Consider the following 23,491-nt stretch of genomic DNA (forward strand, 5'->3'; position numbering starts at 1 on the left):
CATTTCTTAAAAACAAATAGCTCCCAAACTAAATTAAATTGCTTTTATACTTCCTTATGGGCTTTAAAATAATTCTCTATAAGCCAGTGTCTTTTGATTTAAAAAACAAAACAAAACATTAAATGCCTTCAGAGGGGAGGAGAGAATGGTGGAGCTTTAGATTGATCGCACTGTTTTACTTTAAATCAGCTTCCTCACGGCTCCAAAGAGTACTGCATACCAAGTATTTCCAGGTAACCATATAGACCTTATTGTCCATTCCATTCATTCATCTATTTGTTGTTTGTGGTCTGCTGATTCTTCTCAAACTGTTGTTTGGCTTGTTCTGGTATCTATGTCTTGTCTTTCTCACTTGATTTTAAGCTCCTTGAGGACACAGACCTTGCCTATAATTCTGTCTGCTGCATGATGGCTTCCCAAATGGAATCAGATTGATAAACATGTACTGATCAATCTGAGATTTTCCTGAATGTGAAGAGTCAAAGAAAGGGGATTCCTTCTTAAGTGAGAATCAAACCTACTAAAAAATATCACCTTCCTAGATTACATATTTAACATCTTTACTTACCTTTACAAAGACTTTAAAGATAAACTACAATATCGAATCTCTAATGCCTAGGCCATTTGTAGTACATTTGAGAGTGTGCTTAAAATGTGCCACAAAATGCTACAGATGCCGTCTTACTTAAAAATCACTCAGGAGGAATTTTTTAGATGAATGTCTGCTGGGAAACGACTGCCAGGAGAAATGTGGAAACCACATGAAATTCACTACATAAAGAAATCTGGTTTCCATTTCTGCACCGCATTTTGTGCTAGCAGGAAGAAGATAAACAAGCTGTTTAAAACTAAAGCGAATGGCAAAGGGATTAAATTTTAAAATCCCCGTATCGTAAGTGTATTTTGGAATTTGTGAAATTTAATCCCATCACATTAGGCTCCTTTAAGAAGGGAGAAAATGTGTTGAGTCTTCTGGTCTTAGATATCTCAGTGGAATGGATGAGTAATTTTGCTTCCTGTTGATGAGCAGTAATACAACTGTACCATTTACTTCAGTTAAAATTAAAACGAAAGTCTCATTCTAGTCTTTGGTAGACAAACATTATTTTGAGAGTGAGAACAAGGAAGCGAGCAGGAAAACCCTCTTGTTTTGTTAGTTTTACATCATCCCTTCTAAGGCTAGGAGAATTTTACTCTAGTTTTAATTTAGCCATTTAAAACTCTATATGAAAAAAGGTGTATGGGTGGAGTAGATTCAAGGGGAAGCATTGAACTATTTTTATTTTCAGAAAAATATTCTGGAGATTCTTTTTAAGTTTTCTATTTAGCGGCCCTTATACGATGTAAACATGTTATGAAGTTGGCATTTAAAGAGGAATAAACCCAATTAAGATCAAATGGAATGTGAGTAGTAAGAATGTTAACATTTAAAACCTAAAGACCAACCATTCAGACCGTGATTTCCCTTTAACGAATGTGAGCAGAGCGTGCACACACATGTGTAGGGGTAACAGACACGCGCTTCTGAATGCAGCAGGCCTCGCGCTTTGAAAAACCTGTGAGATCAAGAAGATTATAAAATTAATTGATCATACACTTGAGTATATGAAAACTTTTTCTTCCACAGCTTCATTTCCCATTTTGTGGTGGAAAAGGGAAACTGAGTTATTTAAGGTTTGTTTTATATGATCGTATTTAATATGGTGTTTTTTGTTCTTTTCCTGTTTTAACTTCCAGTCTGAAAACTTTTAGCTGGACATACTTAATAACTAATTCGTAATTCGTCTAAGCTACAGTTATAGCCAAGCGGTCTCAGGTCCTTGGAAAGTGCCATTTTTCACATAAGATAGAAAATAAGCAGGGGTTGGCCTGGTGGCACAGTGGTTAAGTGCGCATGTTCCGCTTCTCAGCGGCCCAGGGTTCGCCAGTTCTGATCCCAGGTGCGGACGTGGCACCGTTTGACAAGCCATGCTGTGGTAGGCGTCCCACATATAAAGTAGAGGACGATGGGCATGGATGTTAGCTCAGAGCCAGTCTTCCTCAGCAAAAAGAGGAGGGTTGGCAGTAGTTAGCTCAGAGCTAATCTTCCTCAAAAAAACAAAAAAGAAAAATAAGCTTTCAGTCACTTCATTCACTTGTTCTCTCATTCACTCATTCACTCTGTAAACATGTATCAGACTCCTACTGTACTGGAGATAGAAAGATAGATAACACAAAAGTCATGCCTTCAAGGAGTTTGTTTGGGATGACTTCAAGGGCAAAAACAATTGTTAAGAAGAAAGAATGCTTTGCATCTTTTAGGTAATAGATGTTTACGCAAATGCTCAGCTCTATCTAACAGTATTCTATTATCTGTCTAAATAGTGCGAAGCTAGGGTTTTTTTTTTGTCTTTTTGTTTTTGTTTTTTCTTAGTTAGGCAGTAGAGTAGTGGTTGAGTGTGCAAGCTGTGGAGCTGGATGGCCTGGGTATGTGTCCAGCTCTACGGCTCTGCTCTGTGACCTTGGAAATGTTCCTTGTCGTCCTTGTGATTTCGGGGTGGTTGTGAGGATTGCATGAATTAGTCTGCGAAAGCTCTCAGCGTAGGGCCTGCTATTTATTAAGCACTTACTAAATGTTAGTCTCGGGGATGATTTTCAAGATATTTAACAACCAGTACTGTGGGGGCACCAACCAGTTAGAACTGCCGTGGGCTGGAAGAATCTGATGTGATTATACTGGAGCGTGTGGTCTGGATATCAGCTCAGGTAGCCCCCATTGGTATTATTGTTTCTACTTAAAACTTCTGAACCGAGCTTTATACCTCCCCCAACCCCATCCTGTGGACCACGGCCCCCGGGCCAGGCCGTGGAGCTCACAGACCTGGGGCTTCTAGATGCTGCAATTCATATTTTTGAAATCTTTTTTTATTTTTAGGTAGCTAGACTTATTTTCATGTTCCAGACAATTCAGGATGTTTTTCTTAGCTAATAACTGCTAGAAACACACTAGAGCCAAGCCCTGGGTTCTCTATTTCTTTCCCTGATGTTGGTTGGTAATTGTGATAGTGCAGGCTTTCTTCTTTTGTTTTTTTCTCCTTCTTTTTCTCCTCTTCTCCTTTCCATTCCTCCCCTTCCTCCTTATCTTCCTTCTTCTTATAAGAGGAAAATAATCTCTAAAGCTAATTGCCTCACTTTTTTTTTTTTTTTAAGAGATGTATACCATAAGTAAATTCATTCTTTACAGTAATTGGCCAAGAGTTTGTGGTTAGGGTAGAATGGATATAAGAGCCTCTGGGGGAAGTTCAAAGACATTAGTGCAGAAGACTTTCTCCTTTTGTAGTCAGAGCACCTGAGTCCCAACACTGCCACTTACTAGTCGCTTAACTATAGTTAATTCACTTGATCTCTGTGTTACATTTCTCCATCTGTAAAATTGGGGTGATGACAATAGAACCTTTCTCATAGGGTGTTGTGAGGATTAAATACGGTAATACTTATCAAGCACTTAGAACATCAATTTCAATAAGCATATTAAATTTATTATACTTATCAAGTGCCTAGGATGTAGTTAGCATTCAGTAAAGTCACTTAATTTATTCAGCAGATATTTAAACTACCTACTACATGTCAGACACTATTCTAGACACTAGGAACACAACAGTGAATAAAGCAGACAAAAATCCTTGCCTTTGTTGTAGTCCAGTACAATGGAAAAAAAATTAAAGGAAGAAAAAGGAATAGAGAGTCTGGGAAGAGGGTTGCAATGTTAAATCGGGTGGTTAGGAAACATGATGTTTGAGAAAATACTTGCAAGTGGTGAGGGCGTGAATATGCACTGCTGGAGAAAGAGCCTTTCAGATGGAGGGAACAGCATATGCTAAGACCCTGAGGCAAGAGAGTGTCTGGAGGTCGGTGGGGCTGGAATAGGGTGAGAGAAAAATTAGGAGGTAGGTTGGTGCTGGAGATGCGCTTAAGATCTGAGTGATACAATGACAGGCATGGAGAGGGGAATCAGGGACGTACCAGTGAAGGCTTCTTGGAGAAGGTAGACCTTGAAAATGAATAGGCAATGATGAAACATATGGAAAAAGGAGAACATTTATGCTAAGGGGATGAACAAGAATGTGAGCCAAGGCACAGAGAGCAGAAGAGGTGGGCTTGGAACACGTCCCAGATAGCCTGTTCCAGACAGAAGGCGAGCAGTGGGGGAGGGGGACCACAAGACTGGATGAATAGAGTGGGATTGGATGATGGCGGGCCTCGAAAGCTAGGCAGAGGACTTTTGGTTTCTGATGATTAAAAAAAATGTTTCTAGTCAATAGAGGTAAACCAATGATAAAATCTCAAAGTCCAACTTTAAAATCCATGTATACATTATATACATAAAATTATGTGAGGTTTGTTTTCAGAAACAAATAAAAAATATGAAATTTAAATGATAGTTTTGATGGAAACAATATTGAAAATTTTTTTAAAAGTACTTACTATTAAATAAAAGATTCTCTGGGGGACAGCCCAGTGTCATAGCAGTTAAGTTTGTAACCTCCACTTTGGTGGCCCAGGGTTCCTGGGTTCAGATCCTGGGCATGGACCTACGCACCACTTATCAAGCCATGCTGTGGCAGCGTCCCACATACAAAATAGAGGAAGATTGGCACTGATGTTAGCTCAGGGCCAATCTTCCTGAAGGAAAAGAAAGAGAAAGATTGGCAACAGATGTTAGCTCAGGGCCAGTCTTCCTCACCAAAAGAAAAGAAAAGAAAAGATTCTCTAACACTCTACTATGTGAGTTGCAGTTATAAGTATCATGGCTTGATAAACTAGATGTTGCTTTAAATATTGAAATTATAATCCTCTGTATGAATAATACTGGTGTTGATAGAAAATGGGCATCTTGTTTTAATGGTTCTTTTCTTTATGCCCGTGATCAAGCTTTAAACATAAGGTTGTTTTGCTGGCTGATATGTATACATAATCACATACTCACAAATATGGTACAAAATGAGACAGGCAAATGAGTGAAGTCATTTAAATGGTTACATACCTCCTTTGGAAATTATCTTGCAATTTGAGACTCATTGGCATTATTTATTAATTTTTGCCTCTTTTAGCTTTCTATTCAATGCTGAGCTGTGCAAAAAGGTGATGGGATGGAGAAAAAGGGCACCTATGGGAAAGAACAAGCACCCTGTTAGATTCATTGGACTTTCCTAACTAGCTCATGCTTTTTTTCAACGTAATCTTTTTAGAGAAGGACTTTTACTTGAAAATAAGTTTCCATCATCTAACGACTTCTGTTGCTTTGTTTCTGCTCCAGTAAGTTCATCTCACACCAAGTGATAGCCAAGACTGCCATGGTGAATATAGCCTGCCTTACATAGAACTAAACTTACTTTTCACGTGAATTGGTCCTGCTTAGAAATTTAGCAATATGTGTAAACATGTTTCTTTAACTTCCAAAAGTGAATGAGATTCAGTTCTAAGTTGACTTTCCTGAAACCTTTTTAAAGAAATAGATGATGTGCTTGTCAGTTGAGTGACATGGCATAGAATATTAGGAAACTTGATTCTATTCCTGACTTCACTGTTACCCTGCGGCAGGAGTTTGGCACTGTGTCTGCTCCCTGTTGATGAGTTTCCTGAGAATTTCTGTGAAATAGATGCAAAATATCAGCTAATGCCTGGAATAGATTTTCACTAAGGGACTATACAGAGTTATTAGTCTGCTGTGTGCTGTAAAATGTGCAATACTTAAAAAATCATAATAATTCCTCTATTGATAGATTGAAACACACTGTTTAAAACAGTATGAATTTATTAGCTTTGGTTTGGGGACTGGATTATTTACTCTTTTCATCAGTGATTTTGATGACAGACTTCAGAATAAGTTCATTAGTCTTTGGGTGACACTAAATTAGGCAGCGATGTTAACCTCCTGTATGATCCGAATGCAAAGTGGAACTTGCTTTTTAGTCACACAATGAATAAAAAATAGAATGCAGTTCAGGAGGACTGAATGACTGGTACAGAACTAAAGAGAATAAACAGACCTGGATGTTTTCGTGGCCTCTTTCTCAGCTTAACTTCAGTGTTAGAGGACTCTTATTGAGATTAGAAAAAGTTTGCAACAATATTAGAGTGAAATAATAAGGATGTGAGCTAAAGCAAGAGGGAGTTGCTGACATGGGGCGAAGGGAAGTTATGATATCTGTCAACCAAGAATAATGCTTCTCCTGTGCTTGGCATTGGTCATGTTTGTTTAACGAGATGTGATCCCATTTTAGCATCCGCATTTTAAGGGAGACATGAAAAATTTAAGGAGGGTACCATAGGAGAGCAAATAAAATGATTCTGGATTGCAATCTGGCCGTAGAGAGTAGGGGACAGGGGAGTGAGTTTAAGAAAGAAGGTGTTGTTTTGACTAGGGAAGAAGCTTAAAATCCACTTAACTGTCTTTAAGTAAATTAGATTTCAATGGGAGAAGGATGTTCAGCCACACTTCATCTTCCAAGGGAAAGTAAACAAAATAAATTAGTGTAAATTGCTACCAGAGACTTAGACTGAGTAAAAGAAAGAGTTCCATGGCACTGATTGCTGTTGAACTCCAGGAGGTACTACTGTGATAGCTTGTGGGTTTTCTCTCAGTGATTATCTTTTTAAAATGGGTTTTATCCATTTTGCTTGGATGATTGCTTACCTTATTTCCTAAAAGCATGATTCTCTAAGGCAAAATTTTGGCTGAAGAATATTTGCAAAAGACTTGAAAAATTAGTTCTGTCTCCATCATTTTGTTAGGCTTCTTGCTATTCATGTACGTCAAAGCATTCGTTCAACAAATATATATTGGGCATTGACTTATGTTAGTAAATATTTTTATAATGGTGGGAAACAACAATATATTCTATTATTGTCAGTGAAAAACAATGCGTAGTTTCTTGCCTAACCTCTGCTTTTGATTATTTATATGGAATTTAGTATAAAGAAAATACTTCAAACCTAATACAGTGCAACGGTGTATCTATTGTTGCTTGATTATCAACTTTGAGCTTTCCCTTAGAGAATTCATGATTTTTAAGTTCAAAACATATGATTTTGGGTCAAATAATACACATGAGGGCTGCTTTCCAAACATTTGGCAATAAATTCTGACCTCCTCGTTGATATTAGGTAGCTTAATGTAAGATGTTGTCATAACGACAGTTATTCAGAAACACAAACATGCAAAACAGACAAAAAAGATGGCTTTCTAATGTGTTTCCCCTGCTTCAAAATTACTTCAGTCAGGAGTGAGAAAGATACTTTTTCCTTGAATACTTTTTTATGTTTTTTGAATTTTGAACTATATGAATATATTTCTCATTTTAAAATGTTAACTTATTAAACAATTTTAAAAAATGCTTCTGTTTTGTAATTAAAATTTCTTAAAAATTCTTCTTTAGAATTGAAAAAAAAATCAGGTGTCCCAGAATAAATTGACTTCAATCTGTTTGAACCTGTGCTCAGATCGTTACATGAGAATGTCACTCTTTTCATTATTTTCGGGGCTTCAGGTTAGGTGACGTGAATACTAGCTGCAGAGGGTGTTAGAGATGTCAAATCTCTTAAATATTCCTTCGACAGAGACGCATGTGTTCTTTTCAAGGCACTTACATAAGCAAGTATTTGGTAGGATTCTGCCTCTTCATGCAAACAGGTGTCCCTGAGACTTTATATTGAATCAACCACTTTTTCAAATAAGGAAATAAAAGATGGTTAGAAGCAACTGAACAGTAGCTTTCTACTTTCTCTTATAGTGATAAAGGGGCAGGTGAGAAAACTAGCATTCTTGTTTTTTTTGAGAACTTACTATGTACCAAGATAATAAAATGCAGGTTAAGGCAATAGGCAGTGTTAAGGATTGTGTTCAGCTCAGGGTGCTGTCACTTGGTGTTATGGCCTGAGGACCAGAAGTACCCGAATCCTCCAGAGACCACAGCAACCACTCCCCTCGTGGTTTCTGAAGAAGGAATAACGGCAAAGAAAAGCGAAATAGCACCTCATTATTTGCCAGGGCTTTGGCCCCAAACCCCAGTGTAAGGGCTCTGGCTGGCTGGTCCAGACCAGCTATCCGGAGCAGCCGTTTCTCCTGAGGTGCTGAGGCCCAGATAGCTTCAGACCAAGGGAGGCCTCTTTATCCTAACATCCATATCTGCCTTTTTGCTTCTTATCATGCTCCAACCACATGTAAGAAAGAATCAGGGTCGAGTGACGTGTTTGGGCCTGTGGGAAATGAACCTTGACCCTAAAGATGCCAAGCACAGGGAAGACGTAAACCAGAGGGAGAGCCACGCCCGTGCGTGCTGCTGGGTTCCTGTTCACCCTTGAGCAAGGATGGCCCCATCTACCAGACCACAGCAGCGCCTCCTCCTCCTGGAAAGGGTGGAGGGGACAGTATGTGAGGAAGATGGTAAGCAGAGTGGTCAAAGAGCACTTTCTCCTAAGGGCCACAGACTTGGCAGTGGTGAGGTTGTATGGAGACGGGAGGGCAGGAGAAGCGGATAAACCAGTGCGGTTCTGCTGTGCTTTTGTTTCCAAGTCCAGGGCACGCATCCCTCGTGTTCATGCCAACAGCACGTGCCGCTCTTTGTCCTGAAGCTCAAGACTTGGCACAAATGCAACCTTGTCATTTCAACCAAGTTTACAAGGTAGGCTCATGATCCAGTGTCAATGATTGCCCGTTTTCAGTCTATCCAAAGAAGCAATCTTCGTAAATCCGGTTACTTGCACACATGTGTTAAAGACCTGATTGGTCCCTAACCGGATTCATCTTTCAAAGTACAGCTTTACTAAGTGGAGGGTGGGTGGGGACTCTGCGAACTATGACTCCAGCTCTTCAGTAAGTCTAAAGTTATCTCAAAATAAAAAGTTGTTTAAAAAGTAGAAAACAAAAAAAGTAGGCAAAAGTATATGTCTTTAAGGGAATAAAGATATTCCTACATGTTTAATATACAAAAAAATACGTAGCTTTTATGTCACCACCTTGCTCAAAAATTTGTAGTGACTTCCTGTAATTTATAGGATACAGTTCAAATTCTTTAGCCTTGGAATTTAAAAATCTCTTCACTCAAGCCCCAGTCTGTAAGTTCCTGTTACCCACCCTGCTCCAAATCTCTAGCCAAACTCGTCTCCTCACTGACACTCAACAGGGATCTCCCTGTAGGGTGCCTTCCTTTCTTCCACCTCGTGAAATGTACAGCAACTCTGCAAGACCCCTGAAAGTCTCACTCTTCCAAGAGGCCTGCCCTGGCCTTCCCTGGCCCAAGGTAGTACCTTGTGCTTCCGTTCTCTTAAAGCAAATATTGCATATAAACCTCCAGTGCTTCTATTTGTTAAAACCACTTATTTTTAATATTAATTTTATGTGTATATGTGTCATCTTTCCACTAGAATTTTTAAGCTGCTTAAAGCCAGGACTTTGTCTATTTGTGGAATTCTCCACATTGCTTAGCATATTTATTCATTCCACAAACTGTTACCTTTTATGTGCCAGGCACTGTGTTGGGTGTTTGGAATATGAAGCAAAATAAAAGGATTTAAGTAAACCTTTCCTGTTTCCCCTTGGCCAGCTTAGCCAGAGGGTCTCTGTTCTGGGCTCCATTGCATCCTGTCCTTACCGTTGTCTTTCTCAGGGGTATCATGCTGTTTTGTTTGTTGGGTTATGTATCTATCTCCTCCTCTAGACTGCAGGCCCCTTAGGGACAGGCGCTGGGTCTGTTTTCATCGCATCCCCAGTACTCAGAACAGCGCATATAGTAGTGCTCAGTATTCGTGCACTGAATGAGACAAATGCTAAGAAACTGAGTCTGAAGGTTGTGGTTAATCGTTGGGATAGTTATGGCTGAGGCCCTCACTTAAACAAGCCATTAGCTTTCAAGCAAACTGCCGGAGAATTGTGATTTTTGGGGCCCTTGTTCTCCTCTGATCAATGTATACTTCTAATCATGATGTATGCGTCATCACCTGCACACCTCGGGACGTAGGATTTATATATACTGTAATGTGGATGCATCTGCCACCATGGCGATCACTTTACATATAGCATCTACAGATATGAACATGCACAAGTGTTGTGAATTCTAGGAACATGTGCTACCGACCCTGTAATCTCTAGCAATAGGTATGGAGTCAGCATTAGACCTGAATCCCTTGAAGGCAAGGAGTCCAATGTGGGTTTTAATCCAACTTTGTATCCCAAGCATCTGGCAAAGCAAGGTGCCTAGAACAGACTATATGCTTAATAAATGTTTGTGGAATTAATAATATGAATAATTACAGTTCCTCTCCCCACTCAACATCTTTTTTTGCTAGTCATTTTAATCTCTTTTGGTTTTTATCAGAGCTGCTAAAAAGTAGAACGCACTGATTTGAGCTTCCTTCTACTCTCCCTCCCTTTGTGCCTAAAATGCTGAAGTGGCTAAAAGTAAGAGCTCCGAGACTGAAAAGGAGCAGCGAAGACTTATGTCAGCCAGAAGTTCATTTTCAGGTCTAAGGAAATGGCAGAGGATTGAGTGCTTTCTGAACTTTAAACTGAAAATTGCTCATTACTTACTAGCAAAGAAAATCTCATGATTCTTTTACATAATTGGGGTCCTTGCTTATTACTAGGAACAAATAGGCACATAGTTTACCTTCAAAGAACTTATCAAAATCAGTGTACTGAAAATGTAAATCTACCTACAGTTGTTTAGCTCACATTGCTCCAAAATATCTCTCAGGAAGTTGAAGGAGAGAGACTCTAAGTTTTTAAACGTTGCCTTGATAACTCATATTTCTACAGTCAGGTTTTTTTTAACGTGCAATTTCCTGCAAAGTGGAGGTACATTCGTCATGCTTTGAGGGTTTGGGTTCTTCAGATAAAAGACTGCAATGGGCAAACATGAACATACCATCTCCAGGAGTAATTATACTCTTTAAGCTTCATGGATGTTATGCTGTTTTCCTGAACATTAGCACAGCTTTGCTCTATTTCCGAATAAAACAAACATTTCCTCATGAATTCAACCACCTATATTATAATTCAGTCTGCAATAGTTTTCAGTGGGTGCTAGGTGAATACTTACTGAATGAATGGATGTTTTTTTCTCAGTATTTGTTCAATACAGTCTCCCTGTCATTTTTTCCGCCTTTTCTTGAAAGGTTGACTACACTGCACTGGGAGAATCAGGAAGCACACCTCCTATTTCTTCATTACGGTCCATCACTTGTTCCTGTATGTGTTAACACAGAGGACAGAAGGAAGCTCACACATTTTAACAAAAGGTTGAGTGGTCGTGGCAGGATGGATGCTTTCAGTAGGGCCGAGTATACAGTTGTTCTATCATCAAGACAATTGTTTGATTGAGAATAGCTCTCTGGAAAAACTCCAAGTATGTGTCTGGATTACCACGGGGTGCTGGAGTGATTAGAATTGCTCATGAGCAACCAAATGCCCTGGCTTGTCTCCACAAAGCAATTGAAGTATAAGGGATCCCTGAGAGACATGACTTAGTTGAAAATATTCTCTTCCTGTTCTAGCCTTCTTTGCCTCGTTGGAAGTATTCAACGCACAGCAGACCTCTGCGCAGGAAGCCCTAATGCAGACATTAGGTTTGCAAGATGTCCCTGTCCAGCTCCATGTGAGTTGGCCCCTCCCACAGTCTTATTGCTTGTAGAGACCCAGGTTGATAAACATGTACAGACATTTTAAAATCGGGTATAGGTTATGAAGTTCTACAAGCCAAATTGTAATAACCGTAGGTGGATGAATCCTCAAATAAAGGGTCTACGCTATTTCTTCAAGAGATGAAACTTGTCATACATTGTTGTGTGAACATTTTCTTCTGTGTTTGGATTTTCAAAGGTCTAGTGGTGCAAATGTTTATAAGTGACTGATAAAAAGTCACAGACGGTGAAAATAGTAGTAGGCTTTGGCTCTATACATTAGCTTTTTTTTAAAAAAAAACAATTATCCCCAAAGTTTAGGTTTCTCCTGACAAGGTTTCACCATAGTATGTTATGCTCAGTTATTGTCACCATGCAACTCCTGTTAGAAGACAGACTTCTTCTCTGTTTCTTCCCTTGGCTGTGTTGAAATTCTGTGTCAAGTGGCATTTCCCTCACTCCAGACACTTTTAAGAAGAAGGTCGCTTCTAATTCTCCATCAGCCTGAGTGGGCTGAGTCCACCCTCTCAGAGCTTGAATGGATCAAACCCCCCTGGGGCCCTGCTTCCTCAAAGCCCTATCTTCCTAGCTACGACTTTGTGACTGTTGCTTTTCAGAAGAAAAACATCCATTGTGTTATTCTCATGAAATCATGAAGAGTCATACAATCTTTTCATCCTCTCATCTGGGCTTTAGGGCTCAGGAAAAACAGCTTTTTGCCTAAGGATATTTAGTTTTCAAATGGTTAAGCCATTTGTTGACTTTTTGGCTTGAAGCTCTCTAAAAGACCGCTAATGCCAATGAACCTTGAACAAGTTGTCCTCTAAAATGTTCTAGTTAACTTGAGTTTGGGAGATAGGAAGTTAACTCGGAGATAGTTAAGTTTAATTTGGGGATAAGAATAAACCTTAGGGAGGTCTTAGGTGACTTAACAGAAAACTCCATGAATCAGCCTGACTTACTAGAAAGAATGTGTTTGCAGCTATGGATGCAGGCTCCTATTTTTCCATTTACTGACTGGGTGACATTGGATTAGTTGTTATTTGATATAAACATCAGTTTCTATAACTTGAAATGGTTTGTTGTGCTATTTAAATGGAATACCCATAATTTTGTTTTGTGCTCTTCTTTTGAAGAAATTTGACTTTGTTTTAATAGCATCAAAGAACTGAGAACAAAACTTACAGTAATACGTTGACTTTTGTAGTATGTGAAGAAAAATCCCTTGCAGCTCTGTTTATAAACTTAGTGGCATTTTTTTCTAAGTATGTTTAGGAAGCAGGTTTGGAAGAAACCAGAATCTATGTACTGCAAAGCAAATTACTTCTCCATAAACGTTTTCAGAGGCGAAGGATTAGACAGTAGAAGAATCACATGAAAAGAAACTAGAGAGTTTTTCGGTTTTGTTCTATTTATGTTTTAAGCTCATACTTTAAGCATTTGATATATGTTAAAGGCATTAATTTTATGTCTTCACAATAACCATGTCAGGTGGAGGTACTGTGAATGTTCTCATTTGATAGATGAGGAAGCGGGACTGAGAAGTCAGATATCTTGCTTCATGTCTCACAGCTAATAAATGGCAAAGCTGCTAGCTGAACGTGAGTATATTGGATTCAAACTTTCAGCAAGTAACTAGGTAGGTAGAGGTGAGGGGGGCAGACTCTGGAGCTAGGCTGCTACCTACTAGCTGTGAGACTTGGGGCCTTCATCTCTTTGTGCCTCCTCAGTTTCATATCTATAAAATGTGAGTGAAAATAGGGTAAAATGAGTTAATTATGTAAAGCTCATAACGTAGCATCTGGAATATGGTAAGGAATTCAGTGTTAATTGGTGGTGTTATTGTCAGTATTATTATAATTATTTTCTCAAGACAGTCACCTTGGGGTCATTTGTTTAAAATTTATTAATGACACATCACAATGTTATTTGTTGGTTTTGTTTTTCTGGCTGAAAGAACCGGGGTGCGTTTGAGCGGGCATTCTCTACATCTGCCCTCCTCTAGTCTGGCCATCTACCCTGACATGAATCCTTAGAAAGTCCACATTTGAAGAAGGCTGGTGCATTGTACCTTTTTGTACCCAAATTATAAAGAAGGAAAATTGAATTTTTGAGTTACTAGGGATCATGCCAGCTCTGTCTTCATTTTATGCTAAACTAAACAGAAAAATATTTAACTGAAGTGATATTTCTACACTGTTGGGAATGGTGATGTTATCTTTCATCAGCCTGGAGTTTTAACTTCTGTCCATCATTGAGTTCACAATCTCTTTCTATATCCTTGTCTAGTATTTCTGTTCCTTTTCGACATAACTTCTGAGAAATGGAGATCAATTAGTTTTGTACCTCAAAAGACATACCTCCAGTTGCCCTAGTGGGTCCAAAGGGAGCTGTGAGGAACAGCACATAATTTCAGACAGAGGGGAGTTTGTAACTGGTCTGAATTAGCTAGTGATATTGGTTCTTTCCTCTCATACTTCTTCTGTATTACCTTCTTCATTCAAGTTTAGCTATTTTGACTTTCTGGGAACACATAAACCATAGAATGATTTCTTTCTAGTCATTATGATCATATTAGCGAATAACATTACATTTTATTTAGACATAGAATTTAGTGTCCATGATAAAAGTATATGAGTAGAACATAAGAATGGGGTTACCTGAGTCAAAATTTACCTCTTGGGAAGGTATGACCTTGGAGAAGGAAGGGAAGTAAATTGGTTGTGTATTTTATTTGAAATTCTTGTTTCCTTATTTAAAATGGTTGAGCAGCGGAGCTGGATACTGTCTGTCATGACTCCGCGGTATCTCAGCACCAGCTTCTCCTTGGTGGAGAGTGAGGAGACGCAAACATGCTTTGGAAAACATGCTCATTTCAACCTTAGATAGAAGAGTTGATGATGACAATATTGAATGGTGTTTGTCAAATTGACTTAACCAATATTTATTGTATATTCATCTTGAATTGTGCTGATTTCTGTATCCAGATGATAGATATAAATAAATAGGGCAGTGTTAAACAAAAAAATCCTGTAAATAGCAGTTCTTGAGTCTTTATTCTCTCTGTTGTAGAGAGAGACTGAGAAGAGGAGATGTGGAATTGTGTTCCAGACACCGGAAATCTCAAGCATAGAGGCTTGGGAACACGAAAGAGTGATGTAGTCAGGGAACTTCACATGTGACGGGAGAACAGCACCTGGTGCCTAGTGCATAAGAGGCGCTTGCTATTTATGAATGAATAAATATTTGTTGAAGGAATAAACAGGTCATCTTGAAAAGAATGATGGGAAACGTGTGTGGAATGTAAAGAGGGGCAGGGTAGGGAGCCTGCTGAAGACCTGAAACTTGATCCTTCTGGTACGTGGTTCCTAACTGGGTGCTGCTGCCCAGTGAGGAAGACCAAGCTCTTCATAGGTGGGCTTCCAAGACTTCACTTTTCCATTTTTGTTACATCTGTGAACACATGCTATTCTGCAGATATCTACCAGCCCTATGCTCAGTTGTGGATTGTGTGATGCGCTATAGAGAAGGGTACAGCTATGCACATAAAAAGATGGTGAGCCATAGTGATAGGTAGTGGGGAGATCTTAAAGAGGTTTGAGCAAGGAAACAATGTAATTAGGCTTTTGTTTTAGAGACTATTCTAATAGAGGTGTGGAGGATGGATTGAAGTGAGGAAAAACTGGAGACAAGGAGAACATTCAAGAAGTGAATGTTATTTGTGTGAAAGATGACGGATGCCAGAACTAAGGCACTGACACTGTAGACAGAGAGAAGCGGAAGGAAGGAGATGTTGAAATGACAGAACTGACAGACTTTTTTTTTTTTTAAATTTTTTTTTTTTTAAGATTTTATTTTTTCCTTTTTCTCCCCAAAGCCCCCCGGTACATAGTTGTGTATTCTTCGTTGTGGGTTCTTCTAGTTGTGGCATGTGGGACGCTGCCTCAGCGTGGTCTGTTGAGCAGTGCCATGTCCGCGCCCAGGACTCGAACCAACGAAACACTGGGCCGCCTGCAGCGGAGCGCGCGAACTTAACCACTCGGCCACGGGGCCAGCCCCAGAACTGACAGACTTTTGATGGAGCGATTGAATGAGAAAGTTGAGTGGCTGGCCCACTGGCGCAGGGGTTAAGTTTGCACGTTCTGCTTCTCGGCAGCCTGGGGTTCACTGGTTCGGATCCCGGGTGCGGACATGGCACCGCTTGGCAAAAGCCATGCTGTGGTAGGCATCCCACGTATAAAGTAGAGGGAGATGGGCATGGATGTTAGCTCAGAGCCAGTCTTTCTCAGCAAAAAGAGGAGGACTGGCAGTAGTTAGCTCAGTGCTAATCTTCCTCAAAAAAAAAAAAAAAAAAAAAAAAGTTGAAAGAGAGAGAAGAAAGACTCAGGGATGATTCCAAGGTTTTGGTTAGGCGAATGGGCAGAAAGGCGGTATGAACAAGCAAACAGTGAATCCAGGAGAAGGTGCAGTGGTAGAAATATTAGGGATAGTAATTATTTCAGTTTGGGATATATTCAGATTCACAAATATGTGAGCCATCCAGGCAAAGATGTCCAATTGAAAATATAAGACTTGGTCTCAAAACAGACGTTTTAATCCTGAAGCTAACCAGGGAAAAGTCTTATGTCAAAGAATGATTTCAGGGCAAATTAAAAAAGGAAATAAAACTGTAGTTAGATTTACTTCTGATTAGAAGTATTAAAGTTTACAGTTAACAGTTAAGATAATTCATAGCATTCATGTTTGCCGTTCAAAGGTTTAATATTCGTTAATTTTGCTAGGCCTACAATTTCATATGTACAAGATGAATATAAAAGCTCATTCGTCCTTGAATGGCGATGCCTACAGTTTAAGTCTTTCCGGATCATATGATCAGGACCAAGCTGGCACAACAGTTTTTGGAGTCCACGTACCTGAGAGGAAATGAGCATCTTAAACGCTGAACTTGAAATTGTGATGAGGCAATCGTGATGCCGTAACCTTATGTTCTAAGAAAAACTAGATCTGTTGATTTTTCTGACTAGAAATGCTTAAACTGATGCAATTCTTTATAACATATGCTCTCTGGGAAATGAAGGGAGACTATTATGCTTTCAAATATTAGAAAATATTTCTTACAAGTACTATAGTTGAACCTTAAACAAATTTGATTATTGAATATAGAATGAGTTGTGTTTTTTTTTTTCTTTTTTCCTGGGCTTGAGTCCATCAACTCAGGAAGGAAATATAAATTAATGAAGCATAAGTTTAAGTTTTAAATGCAAGATTTTGAGACCTTTCTTGCTTAACTGTGGGTCCATTGTCAAGTGAATATGCTCTGTTTTGAAATAAATGTGACCATAAGTGAATGGAGAAGATTTGAGACCAAAAACACATTTTTCCTTGGCAGCATCTGAGCCTTGGGCACCAACTCTTGATTTTTACTGTTTGGTTTAGAAGGGACTGACAAGTTACACCTTGGTGATTTATCTTCCTTGGCTGACATTTTGAACAAATGCCTTAGTGTTATACTTAGAGTTAATGTAGTACTTAATGTTTCCTTTTCTTAGTCTTTAATATTACTTGTTAATTTACCTTATATCAGAGAAAGTGTGCTAAAGCGTCTGGTAAGAGCAATGTCTAATGATGAAGGGGTGGTAGACTGTCCCATGGATGGCACGTAGACTGCAAATACAGCATTTATTTTTTATTTTGTTTTATGTTTTCATAAATAGGTAAAGGATATTGCTGTGTTTCAGATTTATTCTCTAATATTAAAGGTACTCACGATAAGCATTTATTATGGATATTCATGAGCATTTTCTGAATAAGATGTCAAGAAAAGGCTCAGAAAGGTGCCGTTTACCTAAGTTGCTTTATATTTTTCAAGAAGAGATACTTAAATGGAGAGATCACCATTAAGTTGTGGAAGTACTGATTTTTAAAAATTATCATCTTATTCCATTCATTAAAGATGCTGTGTTCTAATATGACAACTACTAAAAATTATATTCATAATAAAACCTATGTGTTTCATTGCCACGCACTTTCTCCTGATACTGCTCAGGTATCTTCTAAATTACTGTCATTGTTCACACAGAGACAAGGTGAAGAGTGTGACTAGATCAGCACAAATGTATTCCCACTTTTGTAAAAATAACAATATACCGAGGGCGAATCAGTACTATCTTTATTTGCAATCAACAATCCTCTTACCCGTTGTGTGTGTACCTTGATTTTCCTCTTTAATTTTTTTTTCTCAAAGATTGGCACCTGAGCTAACATCTGTTGCCAATCTTCTTCTTTTTTTCTTCTTCTCCTCAAAGCCCCTCAGTACATAGTTGTATATTCTAGTTGTGAGTGCCTTCTCTTTAATTTTTAAAAGTGATTACAAGTAAACTGATATAGCAGGCAAATCATATATGTTAGTGACTCAAAACCTTTTGATAATGATTCATTTATTAATAATTATTGAGTACTTATTATACTTACAGGGTGTGCTATGGAAAAAAATGAGTAAAGAAGTAAGGTGTCGTCCATATTTCGTGAAGAGCCAACAGTCGCCTATAGAAGTATCCATTCATATATTTAATTTCAGGAACATTAGAAACCCATATTATTTGAAACCAAGTGAGTAGTATAGTTAATAAGTACAAATAAGAGCCTGGAGGAGGGAGAATCTCTAAGAACTAATAGTAAGAAAGAAGATTTCATGAAGGAGATGGGAGCTGAGGTGTACTGTTCTCCCATTTTATTAGAAAAATTTTCAAACATTCAAAAGTTGAAACAATTTACAGTGAATACCAGTATACCCTCCACCACTACCACTGATATTGTTACTATACTTTTTTTTTTTATCACATAGGAAATATATTTTAATAATAAGTGAAACTTAGACAGGTCCAGCTCAAAGGATCAAAGTGTGCTCCAGGTTGGGAAAAGATAGAAGAAAAATTTTGTGATAGCCAGCCCCCAAAGATCCCTCTAGGCACTCTTTTATAATCCCCTCCCACTTTGCCCTGTGTGACTGTGGTAGGCTAAGTCATCCCACCCCCTCGCATTCATGAGTACGTTAGTGCTGTGGGGAACGGGGCTCGTTTCTACCGGGCAACTCTAAGAAGTGGTGTAGAGCATACAAAGTTGTCTGACCCAAAGGATGAGAAAGCTGGAGGATTTAACCACTAACCCCCATCTGTTCATGCCCTAATCGCCAGAATCTGTAAATATGTTATATGGCAGAAGAGACTTTGTGTGTATGATTCGTGAATATGTTAAGGATTTTGAGAGGAGATTATCTTGGACTATCTGAATGAGCCCAGTGTAATCACAGGGTCCTTATAAGAGGGAGGCAGTAGACTTAGAGTTAGAGAGAAGATAGAAGGATGGAAGCAGAAGTCAGAGAGGAGACAGGATGCTACCTTACTGGCTTTGGAAGAAGATGGAAGAAGGAACCGCAAGCCAAGGAATGTAGGTGGAATAGAAAGGAAATGGATTCTCCCCTAGTGTCTCCCAAAGGGAATCAGCCTGGCTCAAATATTTTAGACTTCCGATCTCCAGAACTGTAAGATGATACATTTGTGTTGCTTAAAGCCACCAAGTTTGTGGTAATTTGTTACAATAGCAATAAGAAACGAATACAGTGACTAACAGAATATGTCAGAAATGAAGGTATATCACTTCTGAGGCAATTAGGCTATGAAAGACTATAGCTTCTGTCTTGGGCTCTTTCCCTCTTGGATCATTCACTCTGGGAGAGGCCGGCTGGCATGTCATGAGGACTCACAGGCAGCCTGTGGAGAGGCCCACTTGGCAAGGAACCGAAACCTCCAGCCAGTGGCCAGCAAGGAAGTGAGGCCTGTCAGTCGCCATCTGAGTGAACTTGGAAGCAGATCCTGCTTGGGTTAGCCTTGAGATGACTGCGGCACCAGCCAGCAACTTGACTGCAATCCGTGGGAGACCCTGAGCCAGAATCACCTAGCTAAGTCAATCACAGATTCCTGACCCATGGAAACTAAGAGGTAATGAATATTCATTGTTTTAAGCTGCTTAGTTTGGGTACAGTCTGTTATGCAGCAAAGGATAACTAGTAGAGAGTTGAAAAGGTAGATTGAGGAGAGACTGTGCAAGATTTGAATGCTGTATTGATAGACTTCTTAGTAGAGAACCCTTGAAAGTTTTTGATCTGTGAAGTGACGAAGTCAAAATAATAACAAGATTGTATGTTTGGATATATTAGAGAAATGGGAGATTGGAGGGAAGAAAAATGCATTAGTAATATTAGGGGTAGTAAAATTGGCTATATCAATGAAAACCTGCTGTAGGGCTGTGAATATAGGAAGGGAAAGGAAAGAACGAGGGTAAAACTACAAAAGAAACTCACTAGGACTTGATGACTGGATGGACTCAAGGGAAAGGGCAACTGAAAAGTGGAAGATGGCGTGTTTTGAGTTTGAGAGAACAATGGTATAATTCTGAGAATGGGGTATTTACAATAAGAACAGGTTTTTAAAAGTTTCTTATACTCTCTGAAATTGAGTTGGATAAGTGAAAATGCTCAAAAACAAATTTAGGCTAAAAGACTTCATTACTTGTCTTGTAGGGGCTTAGAAATGTAAGATAAGCGAGAGATGAAACTGGGACATGGGACAATAAGAATAAGGGATGTAATGTTACCAGATACATAACTGCATGTATAGAGCTCTGTACACTTTGGCTCTAAGTGTTCTTAGTGCCAACCCAGAGGCAATGCTGACAGTAACGTGGTTTCTGTACCAATAAGACTACAACGGAGAGAAATGTCTTCCTTGGGTCTTCCTAAAAGGTACTCACATCCTCAGCATTGCCCTATGGTAAACACTATAATTATTTTCATAAGATGTTTTTTCTTGTCATGTTTCTTAATGTACTCATTGAGTATAATAGTTAGATGAAAATAAAAACGATTTGATTCCAGGTCCAAAACATTAGTGATAAAAAATAAACCTAAATCTTGAGAAGGTCTCCAGATATTGATATTTTCACTGAGAGTCACTTATCCAAAAGTATTTATTGAGTATATACTATGTGTTAGGGTCTGTGTGAAATTCGCAGAGTATAATAGTAATTATATATGTCCTACTAGGTTTATGTATCTATATATCTATATATTATGTATCTATATATCTATATTCTATATCTATATATATCTACAGATGGCAGGAGAGAGAAGAGCAGGAGGTTGATCAGTAAGTCATAAAGAATTCAGGAGTGGGAATGAACAGAGATGAAGTAGTTAGAGAAGCAAGATAGTAAATAGTGCAAACCACGATGGTGGAGAGGAGAGAGAAAGAGAGAGAGAAATATATCCTGGGTTACTACAACCTCAAATTGATGTTGGTAGATATCAATAAGAGGTAAGAATCGGTCACAGGGTTTGATCATTAGCTGATCACCAGTGATATTTAGGATTTGATTGCCAATATGATGATAAGGATAGAAGCCAGACTGTAGGGGGCTAAGGGTGACCTTCTGGAGCTGAAATGGAATCAGCAGAATCTAAGTCCTTTTTCCAGCTCCCTGGGGTTGGCTATATCACTTTATGTCTCAGTCCATAAAATAAAGCAAAAGTAGTGATCTCCTCCTAGCCTAAAATATAAGGAGTGCTTTGAGCTGCTAGATGAGAATATACTGCAAATCCAGGACGTTAACAGTAGTTATCAGTGCGTACTTTGAATGCAGCTAGACTTGAGGATTGATCGCTGAAATAGTTGGTTTGTGGAGCCTACTTTCAGATTGTCACCTCTAATTTTGCATTAATATAAAGCATCCCCCTGTCTGGACTGGAATTCAGAATTTTTGTTTATTACTACTGGTGCCTGATTGTCACTTTGTGACCTTTGGTTAATGTGTGATGAGGTGGAATTCAGTAACTGGTGGTCTCAGAAAGCTTTTCTGACTAATTCTGCTGGGTCTCACTTTTGACAGGTTGTTCCGCCCACTAGGTTTTAATCAGATGTAGATTCCAAGATGATATTAGTACTCCCACAGTGTCATTCAGGAAACCGAAATAAAATAATAGATATGAACATGCTTTAAAAAGTTAAATGATCATATGAGTATTAATTATGTTTACCCTTATTATTAAAGTGATTGGAAGTATTATTCTATTAAAGTAATATTACAACTGCCGAATTCAAGATGTGATTGAAAAGAGAAGGCGAAGTTTTTTGGTATGGTTTATTTCAGCTTCTGTATAAATTACATGAACTTTCTAAGAAAAATATGTGTATGGGCAATATTTATAAGTTTATATGCATTTTAATGATGCTATACTTCATTTAATTCTGGACTTATTTTCCCAGCATAGTTTTGGAAATATGGATTCAGTAATTTTTTGGATATAACCAATATGTACTGGGTGACCACTATGTGAGAAATACTTTTCATATCTCATCTCTTAATCTTGACAATAACCTTGTCAGGAGGTGTTATTAGCTTTTTATGTGTGAGGAAGTTAAGGCTCTGAGAGATTAATTAGCTTTTGCCTGAATGCACGTAACAGGGCTTTGACTACAACTGGAACACCACGCTTAGGTAGACATAAGCTCAGGCAGTGAAAGTCAGTTTGCTGAGATGAAACACACGTGTGTCTGCCATATTGTACCAATATCTGATCGTGCCTCTGAGTCAAATTTGCATCGTTTTTGAAGCAGTGTTGCTTCTGTCAGCAGCCCTCTCTCACCTGACTTGAGCATGAACACATGATAGTTTCCACGTAGGAATCTCATCTGTGTGAACTTGTTACCAGTCAGTCTTTGTCAACTAATTCCAGTTAGTCTGGAGTAGTCTAATTTATGTAAAGAATAAGCCGTTACGTATTTTGGGTTTTCAGTATGGAGCCATGAGTAGAGTGTAAGATGGTCATAGTGTTTTGTGGAGCCCAGCGTTTGTTTGTGCATCGTGGTTTACTGATCGCTTTGACATTCTCTCTCTCATTCATTTGATCCTCACCGTCATCCTGTGAAGTGGATAGGACTGATTTTATTCACCTCATTGTACAGGGGAGGAAAACGAGGCCAAAGGAGAGAGTGTGATTTTCTCAGCAAAGTTTAAATTAAAAAGATTCTGATGGGTAAATAGTCTAAGGGCTAGTGGATCCAACGCAGTAACTGGAGTACGTCTTACTGCTCGTATACCTGGGAGTTTACTGCTAAATTATACTTGGATTGAGGTAAAACTTCCCATCGTATAGCATACTTAAACAGGAGAGTGTAAAAACTTTCCTTCTTCCTTTTTCTGCAGGGATCTCATACCACTTATTTGAGCCCTAATTAGTACCCAGAGGAATGCTGCACACTTCTCTAATGGCTGTGTGTTTTTGTGGAGAGTTAAAGGAGAAGCTGCCCATATTCTTCCCTTGGTGATGTTACCAGTCCTAGAACTTTGACCTAGAACACTCTGCTGGGTTGTGTATATGCATGGAAATGTGCTTGCCTGTGGCATGTGGTGTTTACTTGGGAAACGGTCACAACGTCTCCTAGATTTGTTTCCTAGTCATATATGTAATGCAAAATTACATCAAACAAGAATAAGTTGTCTGGTTACCAACATTTAAAAATAGTTCTTTCATTGTCAGCCAGCATTTACTGAACACCTACCTAGTGCAGCTGCGATGCCAGGCCCTGGGGAACACAGCTCTTTCTTCATCTGACTCGTAATCTAGATTGTGAGTTCCAAACACCAAGGCAAGTGATTGCAAGTTTCACTTTCACATAGTAGTTGTCTTTAGTGAGTTTGGGCTGCTAAACAAAATGCCATAGACCAGGTGGCTTATAAACAACAGAAATTTGTTCCTCCCAGTTCTGGAGACTGGGAA

At 38.9% G+C, this 23,491-nt stretch overlaps 1 protein-coding gene across 31 annotated transcripts in view; it reads left to right on the forward strand.

Annotated features, from left to right (window-relative positions):
- DNM3 (dynamin 3) overlaps positions 1 to 23,491 on the forward strand; it is a 567,669-nt gene that overhangs the window by 329,928 nt on the left and 214,250 nt on the right. The gene's annotated exons all lie outside the window — the stretch shown is intronic.

The sequence above is a fragment of the Equus caballus genome, chromosome 5 (assembly GCF_041296265.1).
Source record: "Equus caballus isolate H_3958 breed thoroughbred chromosome 5, TB-T2T, whole genome shotgun sequence".
NCBI lineage: Eukaryota > Metazoa > Chordata > Mammalia > Perissodactyla > Equidae > Equus > Equus caballus.